Here is a 27,873-nt window from a genome sequence, read left to right as displayed (position 1 = left end):
ATGCTTGACAAGGCACCTGCCGCTGCCTGGGGCCATCGCCATCGCTTTCTCAATGTGTGTACTGGTGAGTGCGTCCGGGTGGACCTCCCAGAGCTCGTCTCGCAACCGCTGCTTGCGGTCAGCCCTGAGGGCCTACTGTTTCTGCTCTACGGGCCCACCCTGACCGCCCGCCTGCTCAACCTGCTCACGCGCCAGCTCACCATCCTTCCGCCAGTGACCGCACTCATGACACCAGAGTTGTATTTATCCAGGCGCTCCGCCTTCCAGACGGGACTTAAGGCGTACGGCGTTTGCCTTGTGGCAGACGCCTCCACGGTATCGGTGGTGATCAGCTTCTGTTGAGTAAATAGGTAATTTCTCGATTAAATTAATCCACGAGTAAATCACTAACATGGCATTAACACAAATAAACGCATACTGATATTCAGTCAATCTAGCACATACTACGCTAATTGCAGAAAGATCTACGTATAACACTAGCATGGCTAAAATAGAAAACAGTAGGAGCGGGATAAACGAGTTATACCCTCCAGTAGGCCATGCAGAGGTCGTGGCGTTGGTGGCGGCAGCAGCATCCTCAGCGGCCTTCTTGTCGGCTTCAGCTTTCTCGGCGGCGGCACGTTCGGCGTCGGTGGACCTGATGATGATGAGGGCGACGCGGACGTAGAGGAAGTAGCGGATTAGAAGCGAGCAGTCGCGTAGTCGCTGCCCAAAAACCTATTCGTCCCTCACCCCGTACAGGAACCAGAAGGGCGTGGTTTCGGAGACCTGCTCTCCCGTCGATCGTGTACGCGGCGGACGGGATGGAGTCACCGGCGGCAGCAGCAGCAAGGGAACGATGGTGGGCGTGCGCGTGGAGCAGATGTGATCTGTTCGTGGCGGCTAGGGTTAGGAGACAGCGCACACTTATATAGGTGCAGCCGCGTGGAGAGATGTGGGCTCGACCCACGTCCGAGTCCGTGACAGCCCACGATACGACGTCTCAGATCATGGCCCAGCTGTCAGACAACTCTCCGTTTGTGACTGGCAAAAATAAGCGCGTAGGTGTGAGCTCGACTCGGCTCAATCCCGCAACCCGTGGCGCGGCGCGTCATGACGAGGCGAGGCGTGGCGTGGTGAGGCGGGAGGCGGAGGAGGAGTGCGCGAGGGCCACTTCTCTTCTCAAGCTCCAATAGCATGTAGAAGAGAAACCCTTATAAGGAGGTCCAACTCCTCTTCCACTTCCGGGGTGGGACTAAACTTCCCACTACATCTAGTGCCATATAACCCACATGGGCCCTTAGAGATTTTTCAGAAATTGCAATATGGTCCTAGAGCCCATCTCAAATTTCAGCAATCCCCCACCAGATCTCGAGGGCCCATTGTGTCCTCTGTTCCAATTACTGTTTCCATATACCAGGGTTTTAGTGAAGACCTGTTAAGGTTGAGCTTCACCTAAAGCAAGTAGCTACACTCCTTCATAACTGAACAATGGACTATGCCTTGAATTGTCAGTTTGGCGTAAAGAAGTTTCACCACATGTCTTACTAGTACTGGGCTGCCGAAGGCTGACCCCTCGGGTGGAGCATATAAGTCACACTCCTGGCCTATTCATGAGCTTAATAAAGATCACCCCAATCTCATAGACTGTGACCAGCAGTCGGGCTCACATAGGTGTGTTCCTCCAAAGATCGCTCTGTAGGATAGCATCTTGCTTACATAAGCTTTGGAGCGCATTAAGACAATAGTCATCCTACCATACAATATCGAGACTATTGCATCTCCAACGGAGTGGGTTAGTATAATTACTCTCCTTAGTTCACCACTGGCTTGTTTTCCCAGGTCCTACTTCACGGGATCTCCGATCACATAGGTTGGGTTACCACCATGGCAACTCATGTGGGTCTCATACCCATCTCCCTTGATGCATTATCTATCACAACACTTGATAGCCGTTTCGTAAAGGGATCTGCCAGATTCTTAGCCGTATGGACATAGTCCAACGCTATCACTCCGGAGTTTCTTAATTTTCTGACAGCTTTTAATCTCATTCTTATGTGTTTGTTGGACTTCATGTTGTCCTTTTAACTCTTCACCTTGGTGATGACAGTCTGATTGTCACAGTTCATAAGGACAGCCGGAACCGGTTTATCAACCAATGGCAAGTCCATCAAAAGATCTCGAAGCCATCTTGCTTCAACACCAGATGTGTCTAACATTGTTAACTCTGCTTCCATTATCGATCTCGTTAAGATCGTTTGCTTGCAAGACTTCCAGGAAACAGCACCACCTCCAAGAGTAAACATATACCCAGTTGTGGCCTTCATCTCATCAGCATCGGAGATCCAATTCGCATCACTATACCCTTCAAGTACCGACATAGTGAAGTTGAAAGTGCAACTATCCCTGGGTGGTTTTGGTAATTCCTAACAACATATAGCTCATTGAGCTAACATTATTCCAAGATTAATATTTCAGGAAAAGCTCAATGAATGGCATGGCATGGATGAGGAAAGTGGATCCCTCAAAATTCTAAGGACAAAAAGTTTGGCTCAAGCTTGAAGCTCAAGACTCTACATTTTATATTTTAGTGATCCAAGATCACATTGAGTCCATAGGAAAAGCCAATACTATCAAGGAGGGATGAGGTGTTGCTTAATGAGTTTCTTGCTCTTCAGTGCTTAGTGATATGCTCCAAAACCCTCAACTACCTTCCCACATCCACATATGACCTAAACCAAAAGTCGAACTCGGCCCCACCGATTCTTTCTATCCGGCGCCACCGAGTTTCAAATGTCATAGCCACTGCCACAAACCCTAGGCAAATCGGTCTCACCGATAGGGATCTCGGTCTCACCGAGATGGGATTGCAATCTCTCTGTTTCCCTTCATAACGTTTCGGTCTAACCAAAGTGAGCGATCGGTCCCACCGAGATTGCAATGTAAACTCTCTGTTTCCCTTTCGTAACATTTCGGTCTCACCGAAAAGAGCGAACCGGTCCCACCGAGTTTACCTGACCAACTCTCTGGTTAGCTTATTACCAAAATCGGTCCCACTGAGTTTGTGTAATGGGTCACACCGAGATTATGTTATGCCCTAACCCTAACCATATCGGTCCTACCGAGTTGCATCTCAGTCCCACCGAAAATCCTAACGGTCACTAGGTTTGCTGAATCGGTCCGACCGAGTTTAACCATTCGATCCCACCGAGTTTGGCAAATTGTGTGTAACGGTTAGATTTTGTGTGGAGGCTATATATACCCCTCCACCCACTCTTCATTCGTGGAGAGAGCCATCAGAAAATACCTACACTTCCAATACACATGTTCTGAGAGAGAACCACCTACACTTGTGTTGAGGTCAAGATATTCCATTCCTACCATATGAATCTTGATCTCTAGCCTTCCCCAAGTTGCTTTCCACTCAAATCTTCTTTCCACCAAATCCAAATCCTGTGAGAGAGAGTTGAGTGTTGGGGAGACTATCATTTGAAGCACAAGAGCAAGGAGTTCATCATCAACACACCATTTGTTACTTCTTGGAGAGTGGTGTCTCTTAGATTGGCTAGGTGTCACTTGAGAGCCTCCAACGAGATTGTGGAGTTGAACCAAGGATTTTGTAAGGGCAAGGAGATCGCCTACTTCGTGAAGATCTATCGCTAGTGAGGCAAGTCCTTCGTGGGCGACGACCGTGATGGAATAGACAAGGTTGCTTCTTCGTGGACCCTTCGTGGGTGGAGCCCTCCGTGGACTCGCGCGACCGTTACCCTCCGTGGGTTGAAGTCTCCATCAACGTGGATGTACGATAGCACCACCTATCGGAACCACGACAAAAACATCCGTGTCTCCAATAGCGTTTGAATCCTCCAAACCCTTCCCTTTACATTCTTGCAAGTTGTATGCTTTACTTTCCACTGCTCATATACTCTTTTGCATGCTTGCTTGAATTGTGTTGAGATTGCTTGACTTGTGTTAAGATAGCTAAAATCTGCCAAGAACTAAAATTGGGAAAGGGCTAGATTTTTAATTGGTCAAGTAGTCTAATCACCCCCCCTCTAGACATACTTTCGATCCTACAAGTGGTATCAGAGATTTGGTCTCCATTTGCTTTGATTTCCATAGCTTTTGGTGGTCATAGCCTTGGTTTTACAACCTAGGAGAGTATGGCATCTAGTGAGGGAAATTATCACCGTAGAGGTCCTTACTTTGATGGTACTAATTTTGCTAGTTGGAAGCATAAGATGAAAATGCATATTCTTGGACATAACCCCGCCGTTTGGGCTATTGTGTGTATTGGCTTGCAAGGTGAATTCTTTTATGGGAAAGAACCGAACCATGAAGCTACCGCGGAAGAGTTGAAGATGCTGCAATACAACGCTCAAGCTTGTGATATCCTCTTCAACGGATTGTGCCCCGAAGAATTCAACAAAATCAGCCGTCTGGAGAATGCAAAGGAAATTTGGGATACTTTGATTGATATGCACGAAGGTACCGACTCCGTCAAGGAATCCAAATTGGATGTGCTTCAAAGTCAACTTGACAAGTTCAAAATGAAGGATGGTGAAGGTGTCGCTGAAATGTACTCTAGGCTTGCTCTTATCACAAATGAGATTGCTGGCTTAGGGAGTGAAGAGATGACCGATCGATTCATCATCAAGAAGATCCTAAGAGCCTTGAATGAAAAATATGATACCGTGTGCACATTGATTCAAATGATGCCCAATTACAAAGATCTCAAGCCAACGGAAGTCATCGGAAGAATTGTTGCTCATGAGATGTCACTCAAGGATAAAGAGGAACTTCACAACAAATCAAGTGGTGCTTACAAAGCCTTATGTGAAGCCCCCACATCATCAAGTGAGAAACAAACCTTCAATGAAGAATTGAGCTTAATGGTGAAGAACTTCAACAAGTTCTACGAGAGTAGAAGCAAAGAGAGAAGTTCCAAGTCAAGGTCCTACAATGACAAAAGATCTTCTAGTCGAGAGCGAAACTGCTACAATTGTGGAAGGCCCGGACACTATTCCAATGAGTGTATGGCCCCCTACAAGAGAAGAGAAGATTCTCCCAAGAGAAAGAGTACAAGAGAATAATCACCATCTAGAGAAAGAAGGAGTAGAGATGATCGTTATGAACGAAGACCCTCACGGAGAAGCAAGGATTCGGAAAGAAAGGACAAGTCATTAAGGAGCTACACAAAACGAAGACATCAAGCTCATGTTGGTGAATGGGTATCCGGCTCCGACTCCGACAACCACTCCGAGAGAATGTTGGGGAACGTAGTAATTTCAAAAAAATTCCTACGCACACGCAAGATCATGGTGATGCAAAGCAACGAGAGGGAAGAGTGTTGTCTATGTGCCCTCGTAGACCGAAAGCGGAAGCATTAGCACAACGCGGTTGATGTAGTCGTACGTCTTCACGATCCGACCGATCAAGTACCAAACGCACGGCACCTCCGAGTTCAGCACACGTTCAACCCGATGACGTCCCTCGAACTCCGATCCAGCCGAGTGTTGAGGGAGAGTTTCGTCAGCACGACGGCGTGGTGACGATATTGATGTTCTACCGACGCAGGGCTTCGCCTAAGCACCGCTACAGTATTATCGAGGTGGACTATGGTGGAGGGGGGCACCGCACACGGCTAAAAGATCAACTTGATCAATTGTTGTGTCTATGGGGTGCCCCTGCCCCCGTATATAAAGGAGTGGAGGAGGGGGAGGGCCGGCCCTCTCTATGGTGCGCCCTAGGGGAGTCCTACTCCCACCGGGAGTAGGATTCCCCCTTTCCTAGTAGAACTAGGAGCCCTTCCAAGTAGTAGGAGTAGGAGGGAAGGAAAGGGAAGGGAAAAGGAGAAGGAAGGAAGGGGGCGCGCCCCCTCCCTAGTCCAATTCGGACCATCCTATGGGGAGGGGTGGGGCCACCCTTTGAGGCCTTTCTCTCCTTTCCCGTATGGCCCATTAAGGCCCAATACGAATTCCCGTAACTCCTCGGTACTCCCGAAAATACCCGAATCACTCGGAACCCTTCCGATGTCCGAATATAGTCGTCCAATATATCGATCTTTACGTCTCGACCATTTAGAGACTCCTCGTCATGTCCCCGAACTCATCCGGGACTCCGAACTCCTTCGGTACATCAAAACTCATAAACTCATAACATAACCGTCATCGAAACTTTAAGCGTGCGGACCCTACGGGTTCGAGAACTATGTAGACGTGACCAAGACACGTCTCCGGCCAATAACCAATAGCGGAACCTAGATGCTCATATTGGCTCCCACATATTCTACGAAGATCTTTATCGGTCAGACCGCATAACAACATACGTTGTTCCCTTTGTCATCGGTATGCTACTTGCCCGAGATTCGATCGTCGGTATCTTAATACCTAGTTCAATCTCGTTACCGGCAAGTCACTTTACTCGTTTCGTAATACATCATCTCACAACTAACTCATTAGTTGCAATGCTTGCAAGGCTTATGTGATGTGCATTACCGAGAGGGCCCAGAGATACCTCTCCGACAATCGGAGTGACAAATCCTAATCTCGAAATACGCCAACCCAACATGTACCTTCGGAGACACCTGTAGAGCTCCTTTATAATCACCTAGTTACGTTGTGACGTTTGGTAGCACACAAAGTGTTCCTCCGGCAAACGGGAGTTGCATAATCTCATAGTCATAGGAACATGTATAAGTCATGAAGAAAGCAATAACAACATACTAAACGATCGAGTGCTAAGCTAACGGAATGGGTCAAGTCAATCACATCATTCTCCTAATGATGTGATCCCATTAATAAAATGACAACTCATGTCTATGGCTAGGAAACTTAACCATCTTTGATCAACGAGCTAGTCAAGTAGAGGCATACTAGTGACATATTGTTTGTCTATGTATTCACACATGTATTATGTTTCTGATTAATACAATTCTAGCATGAATAATAAACATTTATCATGATATAAGGAAATAAATAATAACTTTATTATTGCCTCTAGGGCATATTTCCTTCAGTCTCCCACTTGCACTAGAGTCAATAATCTAGATCACATCGCCATGTGATTTAACATCAATAGTTCACATCACCATGTGATTAACGCCCATAGTTCACATCGTCATGTGACCAACACCCAAAGGGTTTACTAGAGTCAATAATCTAGTTCACATCGCTATGTGATTAACACCCAAAGAGTACTATGGTGTGATCATGTTTTGCTTGTGAGAGAAGTTTAGTCAATGGGTCTGCCACATTCAGATCCATTTTTCGAATTTCTATGTCAACAATGCTCTGCACGGAGCTACTCTAGCTAATTGCTCCCACTTTCAATATGTATCTAGATCGAGACTTAGAGTCATCCAGATTTGTGTCAAAACTTGCATCGACGTAACTCTTTACGACGAACTCTTTATCACCTCCATAATCGAGAAACATATCCTTATTCCACTAAGGATAACTTTGACCGCTGTCCAGTGATCTACTCCATGATCACTATTGTACTCCCTTGCTTAACACAGTGTAGGGTATACAATAGATCTGGTACACAGCATGGCATACTTTATAGAACCTATGGCTGAGGCATAGGGAATGACTTTCATTCTCTTTCTATCTTCTGCCGTGGTCGGGCTTTGAGTCTTACTCAATTTCACACCTTGTAACATAGGCAAGAACTCTTTCTTTGACTGCTCCATTTTGAACTACTTCAAAAAACTCGTCAAGGTATGTACTCATTGAAAAAACTTATCAAGCGTCTTGATCTATCTCTATAGATCTTGATGCTCAATATGTAAGTAGCTTCACCGAGGTCTTACTTTGAAAAAATCCTTTCAAACACTCCTTTATGCTTTGCATAGTAATTCTACTTTATTTCTGATCAACAATATGTCATTCACATATACTTATCAGAAATGTTGTAGTGCTCCCACTCACTTTCTTGTAAATACAGGCTTCACCGCAAGTCTGTATAAAACTATATGCTTTGATCAACTTATCAAAGCGTATATTCCAACTCCGAGATGCTTGCACCAGTCCATAGATGGATCGATGGAGCTTGCATATTTTGCTAGCACCTTTAGGATTGACAAAGCCTTCTGGTTGCATCATATACAACTCTTCTTTAATAAATCCATTAAGGAATGTAGTTTTGTTTATCCATTTGCCAGATTTCATAAAATGCGGCAATTGCTAACATGATTCGGACAGACTTAAGCATAGATACGAGTGAGAAACTCTCATTGTAGTCAACACCTTGAACTTGTCGAAAACCTTTTGCGACAATTCTAGCTTTGTAGATAGTAACACTACTATCAGCATCCGTCTTCCTCTTGAAGATCCATTTATTTTTTTATGGCTTGCCGATCATTGGGCAAGTCAACCAAAGTCCATATTTTGTTCTCATACATGGATCCTATCTCAGATTTCATGGCCTCAAACCATTTTGCGGAATCTGGGCTCATCATCGCTTCCTCATAGTTCGTAGGTTCGTCATGGTCAAGTAACATGACCTCCAGAACAGGATTACCATACCACTCTGGTGTGGATCTCACTCTGGTTTACCTACGAGGTTCGGTAGTAAATTGATCCAAAGTTTCATGATCATTATCATTAACTTCCTCACTTATGGTGTAGGCATCACTGGAACTGATTTATGTGATGAACTACTTTCCAATTCGGAAGAAGGTACAATTACCTTATCAAGTTCTACTTTCCTCCCACTCACTTCTTTCGAGAGAAACCCCTTCTCCAGAAAGTTTCCATTCTTAGCAACGAATATCTTGCCTTTGGATCTGTGATAGAAGGTGTACCCAACAGTTTCCTTTGGGTATTCTATGAAGAAATATTTCTCCGGTTTGGGTTTGAGCTTATCAGGATGAAACTTTTTCACATAAGCATCGCAACCCCAAACTTTAAGAAACGACAACTTTGGTTTCTTGCCAAACCATAGTTCATACGGTGTCGTCTCAACGGATTTAGATGGTGCCCTTTTTAACGTGAATGCAGCTGTCTCTAATGCATAACCCCAAAACTATAGTGGTAAATGAAGGAAATATGCCCTAGAGGCAATAATAAAGTTATTATTTATTTCCTTATTTCATGATAAATGTTTATTATTCATGCTAGAATTGTATTAACCGGAAACATAATACATGTGTGAATACATAGACAAACAGAGTGTCACTAGTATGCCTCTACTTGACTAGCTCGTTAATCAAAGATGGTTATGTTTCCTAACCATGGACAAAGAGTTGTTATTTGATTAACGAGGTCACATCATTAGTTGAATGATCTGATTGACATGACCCATTCCATTAGCTTAGCACCCGATCATTTAGTATGTTGCTATTGCTTTTCTTCATGACTTATACATGTTCCTATAACTATGAGATTATGCAACTCCCGTTTGCCGGAGGAACACTTTGGGTGCTACCAAACGTCACAACGTAACAGGGTGATTATAAAGGAGCATTACAGGTGTCTCCAAAGGTAGATGTTGGGTTGGCGTATTTCGAGATTAGGATTTGTCACTCCGATTATCGGAGAGGTATCTCTGGGCCCTCTCGGTAATGCACATCACATAAGCCTTGCAAGCACTGCAACTAAGATGTTAGTTGTGAGATGATGTATTACAGAACGAGTAAAGAGACTTGCCAGTAACGAGATTGAACTAGGTATTGGATACCGACGATCGAATCTCGGGCAAGTAACATACCGATGACAAAGGGAACAACGTATGTTGTTATGCGGTCTGACCGATAAAGATCTTCGTAGAATATGTAGGAGCCAATATGGGCATCCAGGTCCCGCTATTGGTTATTGACCGGAGACATGTCTCGGTCATGTCTACATTGTTCTCGAACCCGTAGGGTCCGCACGCTTAAGGTTACGATGACAGTTATATTATGAGTTTATGCATTTTGATGTACCGAAGGTTGTTCGGATTCCCGGATGTGATCAAGGACATGACGAGGAGTCTCGAAATGGTCGAGACGTAAAGATTGATATATTGGAAGCCTATGTTTGGACATCGGAAGTGTTCCGGGTGAAATCGGGATTTTACCGGGTTACCGGGAGGTTACCGGAACCCCCCGGGAGCCATATGGGCCTTCATGGGCCTTAGTGGAAAGGTGAAAGGGCTGCCCACAAGGGCTGCGCGCCTCCCCCCTTCCCCTAGTCCTATTAGGACTAGGAGAGGTGGCCGGCCACTCTTCTCCCTCTTTCCCACTTGGGGAATCCTAGTTGGAATAGGATTGGAGGGGAGTCCTACTCCCGGAAGGAGTAGGACTTCTCCTGCGCCTCTCTCTCTTGGCCGGCGCCCCCTCCCCCCTTGGCTCCTTTATATACTGAGGTAGAGAAACCCCAAAGACACACAAGTTGATCCACGTGATCTATTCCTTAGCCGTGTGCGGTGCCCCCTGCCACCATATACCTCGATAATACTGTAGCGGAGTTTAGGCGAAGCCCTGCTGCTGTAGTACATCAAGATCGTCACCACGCCGTCGTGCTGACGGAACTCTTCCCCGACACTTTGCTGGATCGGAGTCCGGGGATCGTCATCGGGCTGAACGTGTGCTCGAACTCGGAGGTGCCGTAGTTTCGGTGCTTGATCGGTTGGATCGTGAAGACGTACGACTACTTCCTCTATGTTGTGTGATCGCTTCCGCAGTCGGTCTGCGTTGGGTACGTAGACAACACTCTTCCCTCGTTGCTATGCATCACCATGATCTTGCGTGTGCGTAGGAAATTTTTGAAATTACTACGTTCCCCAACAGTAAATCGGTAAGAAACATCATAGATTGCACTATATCCAATAAAGTACGGTTATGACATTCGGACACACCATTATGCTGTGGTGTTCCAGGTGGCACGAATTTGTGAAACTATTCCACATTGCTTTAATTGAGGACCAAACTTGTAACTCAAATATCTGTTTCCGTGATCAGATCGTAGAAAGTTTATTTTCTTGTCACGATGATTTTCCACTTCACTCTGAAAATCTTTGAACTTTTCAAATGTTTCAGACTTATGTTTCATCAAGTAGATATACCCATATCTGCTCAAATCATATGTGAAGGTCAGAAGATAACGATACCCGCCGCGAGCCTTAACACTCATCGGATCGCATACATCAGTATGTATTATTTCCAATAAGTCAGTTGCTCGCTCCATTGTTCCGGAGAACAGAGTCTTAGTCATCTTGCCCATGAGGCATGGTTCGCAAGTATCAAGTGATTCATAATCAAGTGATTCCGAAAGCCCATCAGCATGGAGTTTCTTCATGCGCTTTACACCAATATGACCTAAACGGCAGTGCCGCAAATAGGTTGCACTATCATTATTAACTTTGCATCTTTTGGTTTCAATATTATGAATATGTGTATCACTACGATCGAGATCCAACAAACCATTTTCACTGGGTGTATGACCATAGAAGGTTTTATTCATGTAAATAGAACAACAATTATTCTCTAACTTAAATGAATAACCGTATTGCAATAAACATGATCAAATCATATTCATGCTCAACGCAAACACCAAATAACACTTATTTAGGTTCAACACTAATCCCGAAAGTATAGGGAGTGTGCGATGATGATCATATCAATCTTGGAACTACTTCCAACACACATCGTCACTTCACCCTTAACTAGTCTCTGTCATTCTGCAACTCCCGTTTCGAGTTACTAATCATAGTAACTGAACCAGTATCAAATACCGAGGGGTTGCTATAAACACTAGTAAAGTACACATCAATATGTATATCAAATATACCTTTGTTTATTTTGCCATCCTTCTTATCCACCAAATACTTGGGGCAGTTCCGCTTCCAGTGACCAGTCCTTTTGCAGTAGAAGCACTTAGTGTCAGGCTTAGGTCCAGACTTGGGTTTCTTCACTTGAGCAGCAACTTGCTTGCCGTTCTTCTTAAAGTTCCCCTTCTTCCCTTTGCCCTTTTCTTGAAACTAGTGGTCTTGTTAACCATCAACACTTGATGTTTTTCTTGATTTCTACCTTCGTCGATTTCAGCATCACGAAGAGCTTGGGAATCGTTTCTGTTATCCCTTGCATATTATAGTTCATCATGAAGTTCTACTAACTTGGTGATGGTGACTAGAGAATTCTGTCAATCACTATTTTATCTGGAAGATTAATTCCCACTTGATTCAAGCGATTGTAGTACCCAGACAATCTGAGCACATGCTCACTTCTTGAGCTATTCTCCTCCATCTTTTAGCTATAGAACTTGTTGGAGACTTCATATGTCCCAACTCGGGTATTTGCTTAAAATATTAACTTCAACTCCTGGAACATCTCATATGCTCCATGACGTTCAAAACGTCTTTGAAGTCCCGATTCTAAGCCGTTTAAGCATGGTGCACTAAACTATCAAGTAGTCATCATATTTAGCTAGCCAAACGTTCATAGCGTCTGCATCTGCTCCTGCAATAGGTCTGTCACCTAGCGGTGCATCAAGGACATAATTCTTCTGTGCAGCAATGAGGATAAACCTCATATCACGGATCCAATCCGCATCATTGCTACTAACATTTTTCAACTTAGTTTTCTCTAGGAACATATCAAAAATAAAACAGGGGAACTAAACATGAGCTATTGATCTACAACATAGATATGCTAATACTACCAGGACTAAGTTCATGATAAATTTAAGTTCAATTAATCATATTACTTAAGAACTCCCACTTAGATAGACATCCCTCTAATCTTCTAAGTGATCACGTGATCCATATCAACTAAACCATGTCCGATCATCACGTGAAATGGAGTAGTTTCAATGGTGAACATCACTATGTTGATCATATCTACTATATGATTCATGCTCGACCTTTCGGTCTCAGTGTTCCGAGGCCATATCTGCATATGCTAGGCTCGTCAAGTTTAACCTGAGTATTTTGCGTGTGCAAAAACTGGCTTGCACCCGTTGTAGATGGACGTAGAGCTTATCACACCCGATCATCACGTGGTGTCTGGGCACGACGAACTTTGGCAACGGTGCATACTCAGGGAGAACACTTTTACCTTGAAATTTAGTGAGAGATCATCTTATAAAGCTACCGTCGAACTAAGCAAAATAAGATGTATAAAAGATAAACATCACATGCAATCATAATATGTGACATGATATGGCCATCATCATCTTGTGCCTTTGATCTCCACCTCCAAAGCATCGTCATGATCTCCATCGTCACCGGCATGACACCATGATCTCCATCATCTTGATCTATATCAATGTGTCGTCACATGGTCGTCTCGCCAACAATTGCTCTTGCAACTATTGCTATCGCACAGCGATAAAGTAAAGCAATTATTTGGCGCTTGCATCTTATGCAATAGAGAGACAACCATAAGGCTTTTGCCAGTTGCCGATAACTTCAACAAAACATGATCATCTCATACAACAACTTATATCTCATCACGTCTTGACCATATCACATCACAACATGCCCTGCAAAAACAAGTTAGATGTCCTCTACTTTGTTGTTGCAAGTTTTACGTGGCTGCTACTGGGCTTAGCAAGAACCATTCTTACCTACGCATCAAAACCACAACGATAGTTTGTCAAGTTGGTGATGTTTTAACCTTCGCAAGGACTGGGCGTAGCCACACTCGGGTCAACTAAAGTTGGAGAAACTGACACCCGCTAGTCACCTGTGTGCATAGCACGGCGGTAAAACCAGTCTCGCGTAAGCATACGCGTAATGTCGGTCCGGGCCGCTTCATCCAACAATACCGCCGAACCAAAGTATGACATCCTGGTAAGCAGTATGACTTATATCGCCCACAACTCACTTGTGTTCCACTCGTGCATATGACATCTATGCATAAAACCTGGCTCGGATGCCACTGTTGGGGAACGTAGTAAATTCAAAAAATTTCCTACGTACACGCAAGATCATGGTGATGCAAAGCAACAAGAGGGGAGAGTGTTGTCTACGTACCCTCATAGACCGAAAGCGGAAGCGTTAGCACAACGCGGTTGATGTAGTCGTACGTCTTCACGATCCGACCGATCAAGTATCGAACGCACGGCACCTCCGAGTTCAGCACACGTTCAACCCGATGACGTCCCTCGAACTCCTCTCCAGCCGAGTGTTGAGGGAGAGTTTCGTCAGCACGACGGCGTGGTGACGATATTGATGTTCTACCAACGCAGGGCTTCGCCTAGGCACCACTACAGTATTATCGAGGTGGACTATGGTGGAGGGGGGCACCGCACACGGCTAAAAGATCAACTTGATCAATTGTTGTGTCTATGGGGTGCCCTCTGCCCCCGTATATAAAGGAGTGGAGGAGGGGGAGGGCAGGCCCTCTCTATGGCGCGCCCTAGGGGAGTCCTACTCCCACCGGGAGTAGGATTCCCCCTTTCCTAGTAGAACTAGGAGCCCTTCCAAGTAGTAGGAGTAGGAGGGAAGGAAAGGGAAGGGAAAAGGAGAAGGAAGGAAGGGGGCGCCCCCCCTCCCTAGTCCAATTTGGACCATCCTATGGGGAGGGGTGCGGCCACCCTTTGAGGCCTTTCTCTCCTTTCCCGTATGGCCCATTAAGGCTCAATACGAATTCCCGTAACTCCCCGGTACTCCCGAAAATACCCGAATCACTCGGAACCCTTCCGATGTCCGAATGTAGTCATCCAATATATCGATCTTTACGTCTCGACCATTTAGAGACTCCTCGTCATGTCCCCGAACTCATCCAGGACTCCAAACTCCTTCGGTACATCAAAACTCATAAACTCATAATATAACCGTCATCGAAACTTTAAGCGTTCGGACCCTACGGGTTCGAGAACTATGTAGACATGACCGAGACACGTCTCCGGCCAATAACCAATAGCGGAACCTAGATGCTCATATTGGCTCCCACATATTCTATGAAGATCTTTATCGGTCAGACCGCATAACAACATACGTTGTTCCCTTTGTCATCGGTATGTTACTTGCCCGAGATTCGATCGTCGGTATCTTAATACCTAGTTCAATCTCGTTACTGGCAAGTCTATTTACTCGTTTCATAATACATCATCTCACAACTAACTAATTAGTTGCAATGCTTGCAAGGCTTATGTGATGTGCATTACCGAGAGGGCCCAGAGATACCTCTCCGACAATCGGAGTGACAAATCCTAATCTCGAAATACGCCAACCCAACATGTACCTTCGGAGACACCTGTAGAGCTCCTTTATAATCACCCAGTTACGTTGTGACGTTTGGTAGCACACAAAGTGTTCCTCTGGCAAATGGGAGTTGCATAATCTCATAGTCATAGGAACATGTATAAGTCATGAAGAAAGCAATAGCAACATACTAAATGATCGAGTGCTAAGCTAACGGAATGGGTCATGTCAATCACATCATTCTCCTAATGATGTGATCCTGTTAATCAAATGACAATTCATGTCTATGGCTAGGAAACTTAACCATCTTTGATCAACGAGCTAGTCAAGTAGAGGCATACTAGTGACATACTGTTTGTCTATGTATTCACACATGTATTATGTTTCCGGTTAATACAATTCTAGCATGAATAATAAACATTTATAATGATATAAGGAAATAAAATAATAACTTTATTATTGCCTCTAGGGCATATTTCCTTCAGAGAAGCTATCACTCCGACTCCGAATATAATCAAGATGAAGGTGTTGCCGGTCTAGCACTTGTGACAACCAACTCCTACGATATATTTGACTCACCAAATGAAGGAGTTGGAACGTGCTTCATGGCTAAAGGCCCAAAGGTATCACACCCCGAGTATGTTGATTTCAATAGTGATGAAGATGACTTGTTAGGTGATGATGATTTACTTGTTGACAACTCTAGTGATGAATACTATGATGAAACGTCAATTAATCATGCTAATCAAGATAAAATGAATGACAATGATAAGGAGAAGATTGAGTCTCTAACTAAAGAACTAAACACTCTTAAGTTAGATCATGAAATTATCTTAGGAGATCATCGAGAACTTTTAAGGACTCATGAGAAATTACGCTTTGAAAAGCTCAACCTTGAGCAAGAGCATGAGTTTTTAAAAGCAATCAATGATGATCTTCGTAAGAAAAGTTCTTCTTACATTGCCAAGCGTTTACTCTTATCCACTTACATGCCTCAAGTCAAGTCTAGTAACAAGAACAAGAATGATTCTTCCTCTAGTAGTAACAATAATCATGCTAAATCCAATATTGTTGCTTCTAGTAGTTCTCTTGATTCCACTAATGATTCTCTTAGCCAAGTTACACTTGAGCAAGAAAATAGCTTATTGAAGGGAATTATAGAGAAAGGTGTTTACAAGAGCCTTCCCGGAAGTAAGCAATTCGAGGAAATTGTACGCAAGCAAGGAAGGCATCGTAAGAATCAAGGTGTTGGTTTTGAACGAAAGTTCAATGCCAATGGAGTTGAGTGGGAAGAAGATCAATACCCCAAGACGAAGTTTGTTCCTCAACAAGAGAAGTATGATCCTACTTCTTTCAAAGGGACACAAGCTCAAGATGATCTTCCACCACAAGACCACAAGCAAAAAGGCAAGGACAAGCTTCAAGAGGAAATTGATGCATTTGAAGAAGCTCCTAAGGCCTTGGTCGAGTGGGTTCCCAAGACTACTTCAAGTTCCACTTCATCAAGTACAACTACAACTCCGAGGATTCCCATCAAGATGGTGTGGATCCCTAAGAAGAAGAACTAGAGAGTTCTTGAGGGTGACTCCGCCAACATACTTCATTCTTATCATCTTGGCAAGAACAAGTGCAATCAACTTCCACATCTTGCACTAGTTCAAGGAGTCACAAACCCTATTGTTGGTAAGACAAGGGACAAGGTAACCTAAAAGCTTTCATAGACATCATCTTGTGTGTGCATCACTTTATGTCTATGGATATTATTGTTTGTTCCTTGTGGGACTAACCTGTGTAGGTATTGAAAGTGCAACTCACTCCAATGGATAGCTCCAAATGATCTACATCAACATTGAGCATCCGCATCGTCAACATCTACATGAAGTCATCATCGACAAAACCCAAGGTTCACATCTAGGGGGAGCTTTACTCTAAGAATTGAGCTAAAGTAACTCTAATGGTGTGAACACAACAATGCTTTATGTAAAAGTGGTAACCCCACTTATGCTTAAATGATGAGTATGACCTATGATCAAATGTTCTCATTTGACTCCTAAGTCAATATACTCATATATAGATGACCTAGTCATCGCCAATTGTTTGATATATGCTAGGATTGGTTGTGCATGCTTTGCCACATATTTCATTTGTCATTTTATTGTGTGAGAATGTTGGCTGCATATTTCACTCATTCGAGGACGTCCACTTGTTGTTTTGATTGGTTGGTTTCTTTTTCTTTGGCCAAATGGATGGACAAGAATGCCTAAGAACCTTCTCTAGCTATCTATGCTTTTCTCGTCTCAAACTCTATTCATGCTACATCACAAAATTTGATCAAGTCAGATTTGAACCACTCTGTGTGAGGAGCACTCGGAGTCCCCGATTCGTCATAGACTTAAACTTCCAAAACTTCTTTGTGTGTTTCGGTCTGACCGATTCCTCCATTTCGGTCATACCGAGATCACTAAGTCGATCTAGGTTTTCAATCTCGGTGCAACCGATTTGAACTTTTAGGTCACACCGAGTTTCTGTAACTGTCAACAGTTATGCATCTCGGTGCCACCGAGTTGTTCCACTTGGTCACACCGATAGGGTCGGGCTATATATACTCATGGGCAAAATTTTGGAAATTTCTTCGAAACACTTCGCCCGCGCATAGCTCGCTCTACCTCCTGGGTCTCCGGATCATCCTCCTCGTCGCCAGCCACCTCCTGTCGCTGGTCTCCGCCGCCGTCAACGGAATTCTTCGCCGCCGTTGCCGCCGTAGCGAGTTCATCGCCGAACTAGGGTATGGACTCGATCACAGTGCTATCCCCATCCGATTCCTAGCACATTGTGTTCATTATGAATCTTGCCACGATTGAAACGCTTCTATCCAGTCAAAACACTCCGTATATTAGAATTGAATCGAAAATTTAGGGTTAGGTTTCCGCCGAAACCATCTCGGACCCACCGGGTTGCAGAACTCGGTTCCACCGATTCGGCCAAGGCCATTGCACATGTGGTTCTCGGTCTGACCGAGAATTGCAAATCGGTGTGACCGAGTTCAGGACTTTGTGAAACCCTAGCAGTCTCGGTGCCATCGAACTGTGACTCGGTCTGACCGAGTTCACTAGTTTTGGTTCCGACAGCTGCTTTGGTATCACCGAGTTTGCAAATCGGTTGATCCGAAATGCTTTCTGTGGAAAACTAAAACTAAGTTTTTGACTCATTCTTTTGCAAAAATCTCTGTATTTTGTGATGCTCATCCACTCTATCTCATCTACAATCTATTCACAGGGTCTGCAGTTAGTGTTTGCAACATGTCTGACCAGAGTGACAGCAGAACAAGTCAGAGGAGCAGGTACACATGAGTGAGGGCACTAGTCCCTCTAGCAGCTCAGATGAGGTTAGCAGAAGCACCCCAAGCAACTTGCCAAAGGCTGCCACTAGAGCAAGCAAGAAAAGAACTTCAGAATCTGAGGATGAAGATTATGTGGCAGAGGAAGAGGAAGCCACATCAAAGAAGAAGGTGCTCAAAAAGGAATATGGTTCAGCTGCAGCCACAAAGCCAGGTCTGAAGACCAAAAGGACAGCAGGAAGACAGCCAATGTACAAAGCCAGGGCATCCTCTCAGAAACCCTCCAAGTCAACTATAGGAGATGAGGCTGCAAAAGAGAAGAAGGAAAGAAAGAGGGGCAGATGGTGCAAGAAGGTTGATCCAATGGCTGAATTTGAGAAGCACTCTTTTGAGGAAGAAGAAGAAGAGGAAGAGGTTGCTGCACCAGCACCTAAGGCCCAGAAGCTGATGGGTGATGCTATAAAGTCAGGGGCTACTTCATCAAAACCCAAAGTAGCACCCAAAGCTGCCTCCAAGCCCAAGAGTGCACCTAAGAGGAATACCAGGAACATATCTGCTGCTGAGAAGAACAAGGCCCCAGTGCCTAAAGTTGCTGCTGATGAAGATGATGAAGGACAAGTCCTAAGGAAGCTCAAACCCAAGATTCCAGACCGCAATGATGCTCATCCTGTGGCTGAGAACATGAAGATCAGGAGAGACTCAGGGCTGAGGAAATGGAGAGAGACAGATCCATATGCCACTAGGAGAAGAACTGCTGTTGATTACAGGTTCCACACAAAGGAACAGCAAGATTTCTATGAGACAGTGCTGCTGGACAAGAAACCCATAGTGTGTGATATGAGGTGGGTCGACTGGACCTACATGAAGGAAAATGAGGAACACTATCCTGGAGTGTATGACAGCTTCAGTGCTTGTGGAGTTGTAGACTTTGTTGGGAAGAAGCTCACGAAGTGGAATGAGGAGCTCATAATGCAATTCTACTCCACAACACATTTCTATCCAGATGGCAGGATAGTTTGGATGTCTGAAGGTACGAGATACCAATCAACTATTGAGGAATGGGCTCAGTTGATCAATGCCCCAGAAGAGCAGGAAGATGACTTGGATGTTTATGCCAAGAAGAAGATGGATCACAATTCTATGTCAAACATGTACAAGGAGATTCCAGACAAAGCTCTTGAGACTTTCAAGTTTGGGTCAGTCCATTTTCTTCTGTCAGGGCTGCCTACAATCAACTGGATCCTAAGGCACACTCTTTTTCCCAAGTCAGGTGACCACAACATGATCAGAGGGCATGCAATTAATTTGCTACACATATTTGATGTGCCACAGAAGTTCAAGGTCATGAGCCTTATAGTTGAGACTATCAAGAGGACAGCAGCTGACCAGAAGAGAAGTTGTGGATATGCCCCACAAATTCAGGAGTTGATTAACTCAAAGATGGGCACAGGCACATACTTATTGGATAAGGAACACTTGCCTATCTATCCTGACTTTGAGGACAATCAAGTTATGATGAATGAGAATGAACCATCATCAGTACAAGCTCAAGCAAAGAAGGAGAAGGCAAAGATGGAGAAGGCTGCCAAGATGCCAACTCAAGAGGAGGCATCTGAGTACTTTTTGAAGAGCAAGCAGGACCAACTTGGTTATTTGATAGGATCAACTCTGAGGATTGAGAAGGGGTTGGCCACCCTAACTCGAAACCAGGAGAGCTTGAAAAGAATCATGGAACAAAAATTCTATGATTTAGATGTCAAAGTAACTAAGATTCAGTCTATTGTGGAGCAGCTACAGGATGGCATGCAGGAGAGGAAGGGCAGGACAACTACTGATGCTTTTGCCAGAGTGCCTAGAGCTCAGAGATCATCTGCAGTGCCAGTTTCTGACACCAAAGCCACTACATCTGCACCAGCTACAGCTTCAGTGCCACCAGCTCCAACACCTACCACAGCAGCTCCATCTACATCAACAGAAGCCTTCATTCTTGGCGTTATCCGGACTCCACCACCTGAAGACCAAGCCTGAGAGTCGTTTTAGTGCTATGCATTTTCTATGAACTTTTTGGTAACTTGTTGCCAAAGGGGGAGAAAAATGTATAGATCATAGGCTTCGAGAGAGAGAGTTTGCTTTTGTTCTCTCTTGTCTTCTTGGTTGAACTTTTTTTGCTTTTGATTGCTTGAGATACTATGCTTATTTGTGAGACACTGATGATCATGTGGTTGATCATAAGCTACACTTATGCTTGTTAGAGGATATTATCTTACTTATCCTTATATGATCATTCACTTTGCTTGGTGATGAGTGCATGTATTTAATTCTTATCATTTTGAGCACTCCACCAAGATGTATGTGACATGGAAGAGTAACCCATGATCCTAACTCATTGTGCATTTGCAGTCCAAAGCAAATAATAAGATATGCACAAATTTAGGGGGAGCTCTTGCTTTTCACATACTTCTCAAAGCGACAATATCTTTCACTCTTATTATCATTTGTTGAAGCTTTGATCTATATGTTGTCATCAATTACCAAAAAGGGGGAAATTGAAGCTCAAGACTCTACATTTTATATTTTAAGGACAAAAAGTTTGGCTCAAGCTTGAAGCTCAAGACTCTACATTTTATATTTTAGTGATCCAAGATCACATTGAGTCCATAGGAAAAGCCAATACTATCAAGGAGGGATGAGGTGTTGCTTAATGAGTTTCTTGCTCTTCAGTGCTTAGTGATATGCTCCAAAACCCTCAACTACCTTCCCACATCCACATATGACCTAAACCAAAAGTCAAACTCGGCCCCACCGATTCTTTCTATCCGGCGCCACCGAGTTTCAAATGTCATAGCCACTGCCACAAACCCTAGGCAAATCGGTCTCACCGATAGGGATCTCGGTCTCACCGAGATGGGATTGCAATCTCTCTGTTTCCCTTCGTAACGTTTCGGTCTAACCGAAGTGAGCGATCGGTCCCACCGAGATTGCAATGTAAACTCTCTGTTTCCCTTTCGTAACATTTCAGTCTCACCGAAAAGAGCGAACCGGTCCCACCGAGTTTACCTGACCAACTCTCTGGTTAGCTTATTACCAAAATCGGTCCCACTGAGTTTGTGTAATTAGTCACACCGAGATTACGTTATGCCCTAACCCTAACCATATCGGTCCTACCGAGTTGCATCTCAGTCCCACCGAAAATCCTAACGGTCACTAGGTTTGTTGAATCGGTCCGACCGAGTTTAACCATTCGGTCCCACCGAGTTTGGCAAATTGTGTGTAACGGTTAGATTTTGTGTGGAGGCTATATATACCCCTCCACCAACTCTTCATTCGTGGAGAGAGCCATCAGAACATACCTACACTTCCAATACACATGATCTGAGAGAGAACCACCTACACTTGTGTTGAGGTCAAGATATTCCATTCCTACCATATGAATCTTGATCTCTAGCCTTCCCCAAGTTGCTTTCCACTCAAATCTTCTTTCCACCAAATCCAAATCCTATGAGAGAGAGTTGAGTGTTGGGGAGACTATCATTTGAAGCACAAGAGCAAGGAGTTCATCATCAACACACCATTTGTTACTTCTTGGAGAGTGGTGTCTCCTAGATTGGCTAGGTGTCACTTGGGAGCCTCCGACAAGATTGTGGAGTTAAACCAAGGAGTTTGTAAGGGCAAGGAGATCGCCTACTTTGTGAAGATCTACCGCTAGTGAGGCAAGTCCTTCGTGGGCGACGGCCGTGATGGAATAGACAAGGTTGCTTCTTCGTGGACCCTTCGTGGGTGGAGCCCTCCGTGGAGTCGCGCGACTGTTAACCTCCGTGGGTTGAAGTCTCCATCAACGTGGATGTACGATAGCACCACCTATTGGAACCACGACAAAAACATCCGTGTCTCCAATAGCGTTTGAATCCTCCAAACCCTTCCCTTTACATTCTTGCAAGTTGCATGCTTTACTTTCCGCTGCTCATATACTCTTTTGCATGCTTGCTTGAATTGTGTGGAGATTTCTTGACTTGTGCTAAGATAGCTAAAATCTGCCAAGAACTAAAATTGGGAAAAGGCTAGATTTTTAATTGGTCAAGTAGTCTAACTCACCCCCCCCTCTAGACATACTTTCGATCCTACAGAAGTCCATAGTTCATAGTACCTTTCAGATAGCGCATAACTCTCTCAACAGCATGCCAATGTACATCAGCCGGTTTGGAAACAAACCAGCTCAGTTTGGTCACGGCAAACGCGATGTCAGGCCTCATTGCGCTCACTAGGTACAATAGTGAACCAATAATTTGAGAGTATCTCAATTGATCTTTAGCCATGCCTTTGGACTTTCGAATCAACACGCTAGGATCATATGGTGTTTGAGATGCTGTGCAGTCCGAATATCCAAAACGACTCAACACCTTCTCAACAAAGTGGGATTGCAGAAGTGTAATCCCACCCTCATTATCTCTCAGTAGCTTGATGTTCAAGATAACATCAGCCACACCGAGGTCTTTCATCTCAAAGTTCTGAGATAGAAATGATTTGACCTCCTCAATGAATTTGAGGTTTGTTCCGAATATCGGTATGTCATCGACATACAAGCACAGTATAACTCCTTCGCCCCCATCATGGCGATAGTATACACATTTGTCAGCCTCATTAACAACGAAACCAACAGAGGTCAGAGTTGTATTAAACTTATCATGCCATTGCTTAGGTGCTTGTTTCAGGCCATATAAAGATTTTATCAACCTACACACCTTTCTTTCCTGACCATCTATCACAAAGCCATCAGGCTGTTGCATGTAGATTTCCTTCTTTAGCTCTCCATTTAGAAAAGTTGTCTTAACATCCATCTGATGGACGGGAAGACCATGCGAGGCCGCCAACGAGAGTAATACTCGAATGGTCGTCAGTCTAGCCACAGGTGAATAAGTATCAAAGAAATCTTCCTCTTCTTTCTGGTCATAGCCCTTGGCCACAAGCCTAGCCTTATACTTTTCAATCGTAACATCGGGCCTAAGCTTCTTTTTGAACACCCACTTACATCCCAGTGGTTTGCAACCATAGGGACGGTCAGTGATCTCCCATGTCCCGTTAGCCATGATTGAATCCATCTCGCTACGGACCGCATCCTTCTAGTAGTCAGCTTCTGGAGAGGCATACGCTTCTGAAATAGAAGTGGGAGTATCATCCATGAGGTACACGAAGAAATCATCACCAAAGGTCTTTGCAGTCCTTTGTCTCTTGCCCCTACCAAGGGTTTCCTCGTCATCCTCCTCAGGATTTTCATCATGTGTTTGTTCATAATATTCCATAGGGATGGCAGGTTCAGGAGTCTCCTCAGATTCCTGTCTAGAAGTGCTTTGCATATCTCTCATAGGAAAAATATCCTCAAAGAATGTAGCATCCTTAGACTCCATAATTGTACCGACCTTCTGGTCAGGTACCTCAGATTTCACTACTAGAAATCTATAGCCAACGCTGTTCTTAGCGTAGCCCAAATTAACGCAGTCCACAGTCTTTGGTCCAAGCTTACGCTTTTTGGGGATCGGCACATTGACTTTCGCCAAACAGCCCCAAGTACGCAAGTACGAGAGTGTTGTCCTCCTCTTTGTCTATTTCTCATAGGGAGTGATCTCATTATCCTTTGTCGGAACTTTATTCAGGACATGACATGCCGTGAATATAGCCTCCCCCCACCATGCCTTGGATAAACCTGATGTATCTAACATGGCGTTAACCAAATCAGTTAGAGTACGGTTTTTCCGCTCGGCAACCCCGTTTGACTGGGGTGAATAGGGAAGCGTCCTCTCATGAATAATGCCGTGTTCCGAACAGAAGGAATCAAACTCACTCGAGAAGTACTCTCCACCATGATCTGACCGGACTCATTTAATTTTCTTTTCAAGTTGATTCTCAACTTCTGCCTTATAGATTTTAAAGTAGTGTAGAGCCTCATATTTAGTATTTAACAGATACACATAGCAATATCTAGTGGAATCATCTATCAATGTCATGAAGTATTTCTTTCCACCTTTAGTCAACACACCATTCATCTCACAAAGATCAGAATGTATGAGTTCTAATGGTGCCAAGTGTCTCTCCTCCGCGGCCTTGTGAGGCTTGCGAGGTTTCTTAGCTTGCACACACGGAAGGCACTTAGAACCTTTGGCTAAACTGAAACTCGGGATTAAATCCAACTTGGCTAGCCGCGTCATAACACCGAAACTAATGTGACAAAGACGTGAATGCCAAACTTCAGATTCATTAACATTCGAATGAATATGGTTCACGACTTTATTACAAAAATCTGCGAGGGAAAGGTGGAACATCCCTCCGCTCTCATAACCTTTTCCAACAAAGAGTCCATATTTCGTAACAACTAATTTGTTAGACTCGAAAACCAACTTAAACCCTTCTCTACATAGAAGGGAGCCACTAACGAGGTTCTTCTTGATGGCGGGGACATGCTGCACGTTCTTCAGCTGCACGATCCTTCCCGAAGTAAACTTCAGATCGACCGTGCCAACACCATGAACAGAAGCACTCGCGCCATTCCCCACCAATACGGACCCGTGACCTATGACCTGGTAAGAAGTGAATAATGAAATGTCAGCACACACATGAACACCTGCACCTGTGTCCACCCACCAATCGTTGGGTTGAAACACTAAAAAAACAGTAAATAAATTACCGTACCCAGATGCACCATTCTCATTGTTGCCCACAATCATGTTGACAGACTTGGAGTCCTGTCCTGGCTTCTTGTACTTGTTTGGGCACTTGTTGGCCCAATGTTCAACCGAACCACAAGTAAAGCAGCCCTCATCCTTCTTGCTCTTCTTGAAGGTCTTCTTACCCTTCTTCTTAAAGTCGGTATTCTGTTGGACACCGTTCTTTCCCTTGGGCTTGTGGGAGTTATCGTTCCTCTGGTTCACCATGTTGGCGACAGAAGTCCCTTCGGCCCCTTTTCCATGCGAGTCTTTTGCCCTCGAATTCTGCTCAACACTCAGATGGCCAATGGCATCCTCCACAGAGAATTCACGCCTCTAATGTTTTAGAGTGGTGGCAAAGTTCCTCCAGGAATTAGGGAGCTTAGCGACTATGCAGCCTGCGACAAACTTGCCCGGTAACTCGCACTTAAGAAGCTCAAACTCCTTAACAATGCATATTATCTCATGAGCCTGCTCCAATACAGGACAGTTTTCAACCATCTTGTAATCGTGGAACTGCTCTATAATATACATCTCGCTTCCAGCATCGGCAGCCCCGAACTTAGATTCGAGCGCCTCCCACAAGTCCTTGGCGACATGCACATGCAAGTATGCGTCGACCAGTTTATCTCCGATTACGCTGAGAACTACTTCGAGGAACACAACGGTGGCCTCCTTGAATGCCTTCTCCTGTTCAGGAGCAATCGTTCCCGTGGAGACACCGGTGACCCAGAACACATTCATAGCCGTGAGCCATAAAGTGATCTTAGTCTGCCAACGCTTAAAATACGTACCGGTAAACTTATCCGGTTTCAGTGCAGCGGCAAAGCCACTTACCGAAAAATTCCTACACATAATAGGTTTTTGGATTGTTGAGTAAATAGGTAATTTCTCGATTAAATTAATCCACGAGTAAATCACTAACATGGCATTGACACAAATAAACGCATACTGATATTCAGTCAATCTAGCACATACTACGCTAATTGCAGAAAGATCTACGTATAACGCTAGCATGGCTAAAACAGAGAACAGTAGGAGCGGGATAAACGAGTTATACCCTCCAGTAGGACATGCAGAGGCCGCGGCGTTGGTGGCGACAGCAACATCCTCAGCGGCCTTCTTGTCGGCTTCAGCTTTCTCGGCGGCGGCACGTTCGGCGTCGGTGGACATGATGATGATGAGGGCGACGCAGACGTAGAGGAAGTAGCGGATCGGAAGCGAGCAGTCGCGTAGTCGCTGCCCAAAAACCTATTCGTCCCTCACCCCGTACAGGAACCAGAAGGGTGTGATTTCGGAGACCTGCTCTCCCGTCGACCGTGTACGTGGCGGACGGGATGGAGTCACCGGCGGCGGCAGCAGCAAGGGAACGACAGTGGGCGTGCGCGTGGAGCAGATGTGATCTATTCATGGCGGCTAGGGTTAGGAAACACCGCACACTTATATAGGCGCAGCCGCGTGGAGAGACATGGGCTCGACCCACGTCCGAGTCCGTGACAGCCCACGATCAGTGACTGGCAAAACTAAGCGCGTAGGTGTGAGCTCGGCTCGGCTCAATCCCGCAACGCGCGTTGCGCGGCGCGGCGGGCGGCGGAGGAGGAGTGCGCGAGGGCCTCTTCTCTTCTCAAGCTCCAGTAGCATGTAGAAGAGAAACCCTTATAAGAAGGTCCAACTCCTCTTTCACTTCCGGGGTGGGACTAAACTTCCCACTACACCTAGTGCCATATAACCCACATAGGCCCTTAGAGATTTTTCAGAAATTGCAATATGGGCCTAGAGCCCGTCTCAAATTTCAGCAGCTTCTGCGATCCCATGGTGCTCGCCGTCGCCATGCCCGGCGACGAGAGCTGGACTGTCGTCGACGGCGGGTGCATGTATTCGACTCTGCCCTTCGCTGGCCGCTTCTACTGTGCCACTCACAGGGGCGTCATGTGCTGACTACTAAGCATGGGCTCAGAGCCGCCACAACTCGAGTTGGTCGCTGACCGAAGCGAGTCGTTCTACTTCTCCCAAATGGATAGCCTTCACTTCACCTGGTGGACAACGGCGGGGAGCTGATGCTGGTGCACCGGGCGCTACGACGCACGGACGACGAGTTTCACAGGGAGTAGGATGTCCAATAATCCTACACACACGAATGATTACGAAGCTTTACTTAATCTTTCCAACTAACTAATCTCTCCCCCCTCCTGATTTTCAGTGGGGTGGGCCCCGCCTCATCCCCAACTTCCAATCACAAATCCCCACATCAGCCAGTCTGTTGATCCCGTAAAAGTTTTCCCCGTGAACCTAGCATTGCTCGTAGGATGTCTATAGAGTGGGTCCTGAAGCCGGGACCCTGGTCCAGGCCAAGGGCCTTAATGGGCGCGCCGTGTTCTGTCAGAGCCCTCCCCTAGCCCATATGGGCTTGCCTCTGGAAATCACATGGGCCTGGCCCGCCTGGGAATTCTCTGGCCGCTGCAGCTACAAATACTTGGGCAAAAGCAACGAACAACCTATCGAGTAAACATTGGGGACCAATCGTCATGTTTGGTTAGGCCACTCCGGCGATCTTTTGTTCGTCCCTGTAAACATTGTGACGGATGAGTAAAGCTTTCGCGAGTTTGTCTAAAAAAAACCCTATCCAATGGACCGGCGGCGGCGGCTACCTCTCTCCCCTATCTCCTTCCTTTACCCTTCCTCCAGTTCATGTGTTCTTTATTCCATTAGTGTAACCATTCCTCTGTAACCACA

General features: G+C 45.1%; 1 pseudogene; it reads left to right on the top strand.

The window, feature by feature from the left end:
• On the top strand, positions 1-27,251 carry LOC119300183 (annotated as a pseudogene).
• Positions 27,252-27,873: the final 622 nt, after the last annotated feature.

This window comes from Triticum dicoccoides, chromosome 5A (genome assembly GCF_002162155.2).
Source record: "Triticum dicoccoides isolate Atlit2015 ecotype Zavitan chromosome 5A, WEW_v2.0, whole genome shotgun sequence".
Taxonomy (NCBI): domain Eukaryota; kingdom Viridiplantae; phylum Streptophyta; class Magnoliopsida; order Poales; family Poaceae; genus Triticum; species Triticum dicoccoides.
This window is presented reverse-complemented; position numbering and strand designations above follow the sequence as displayed.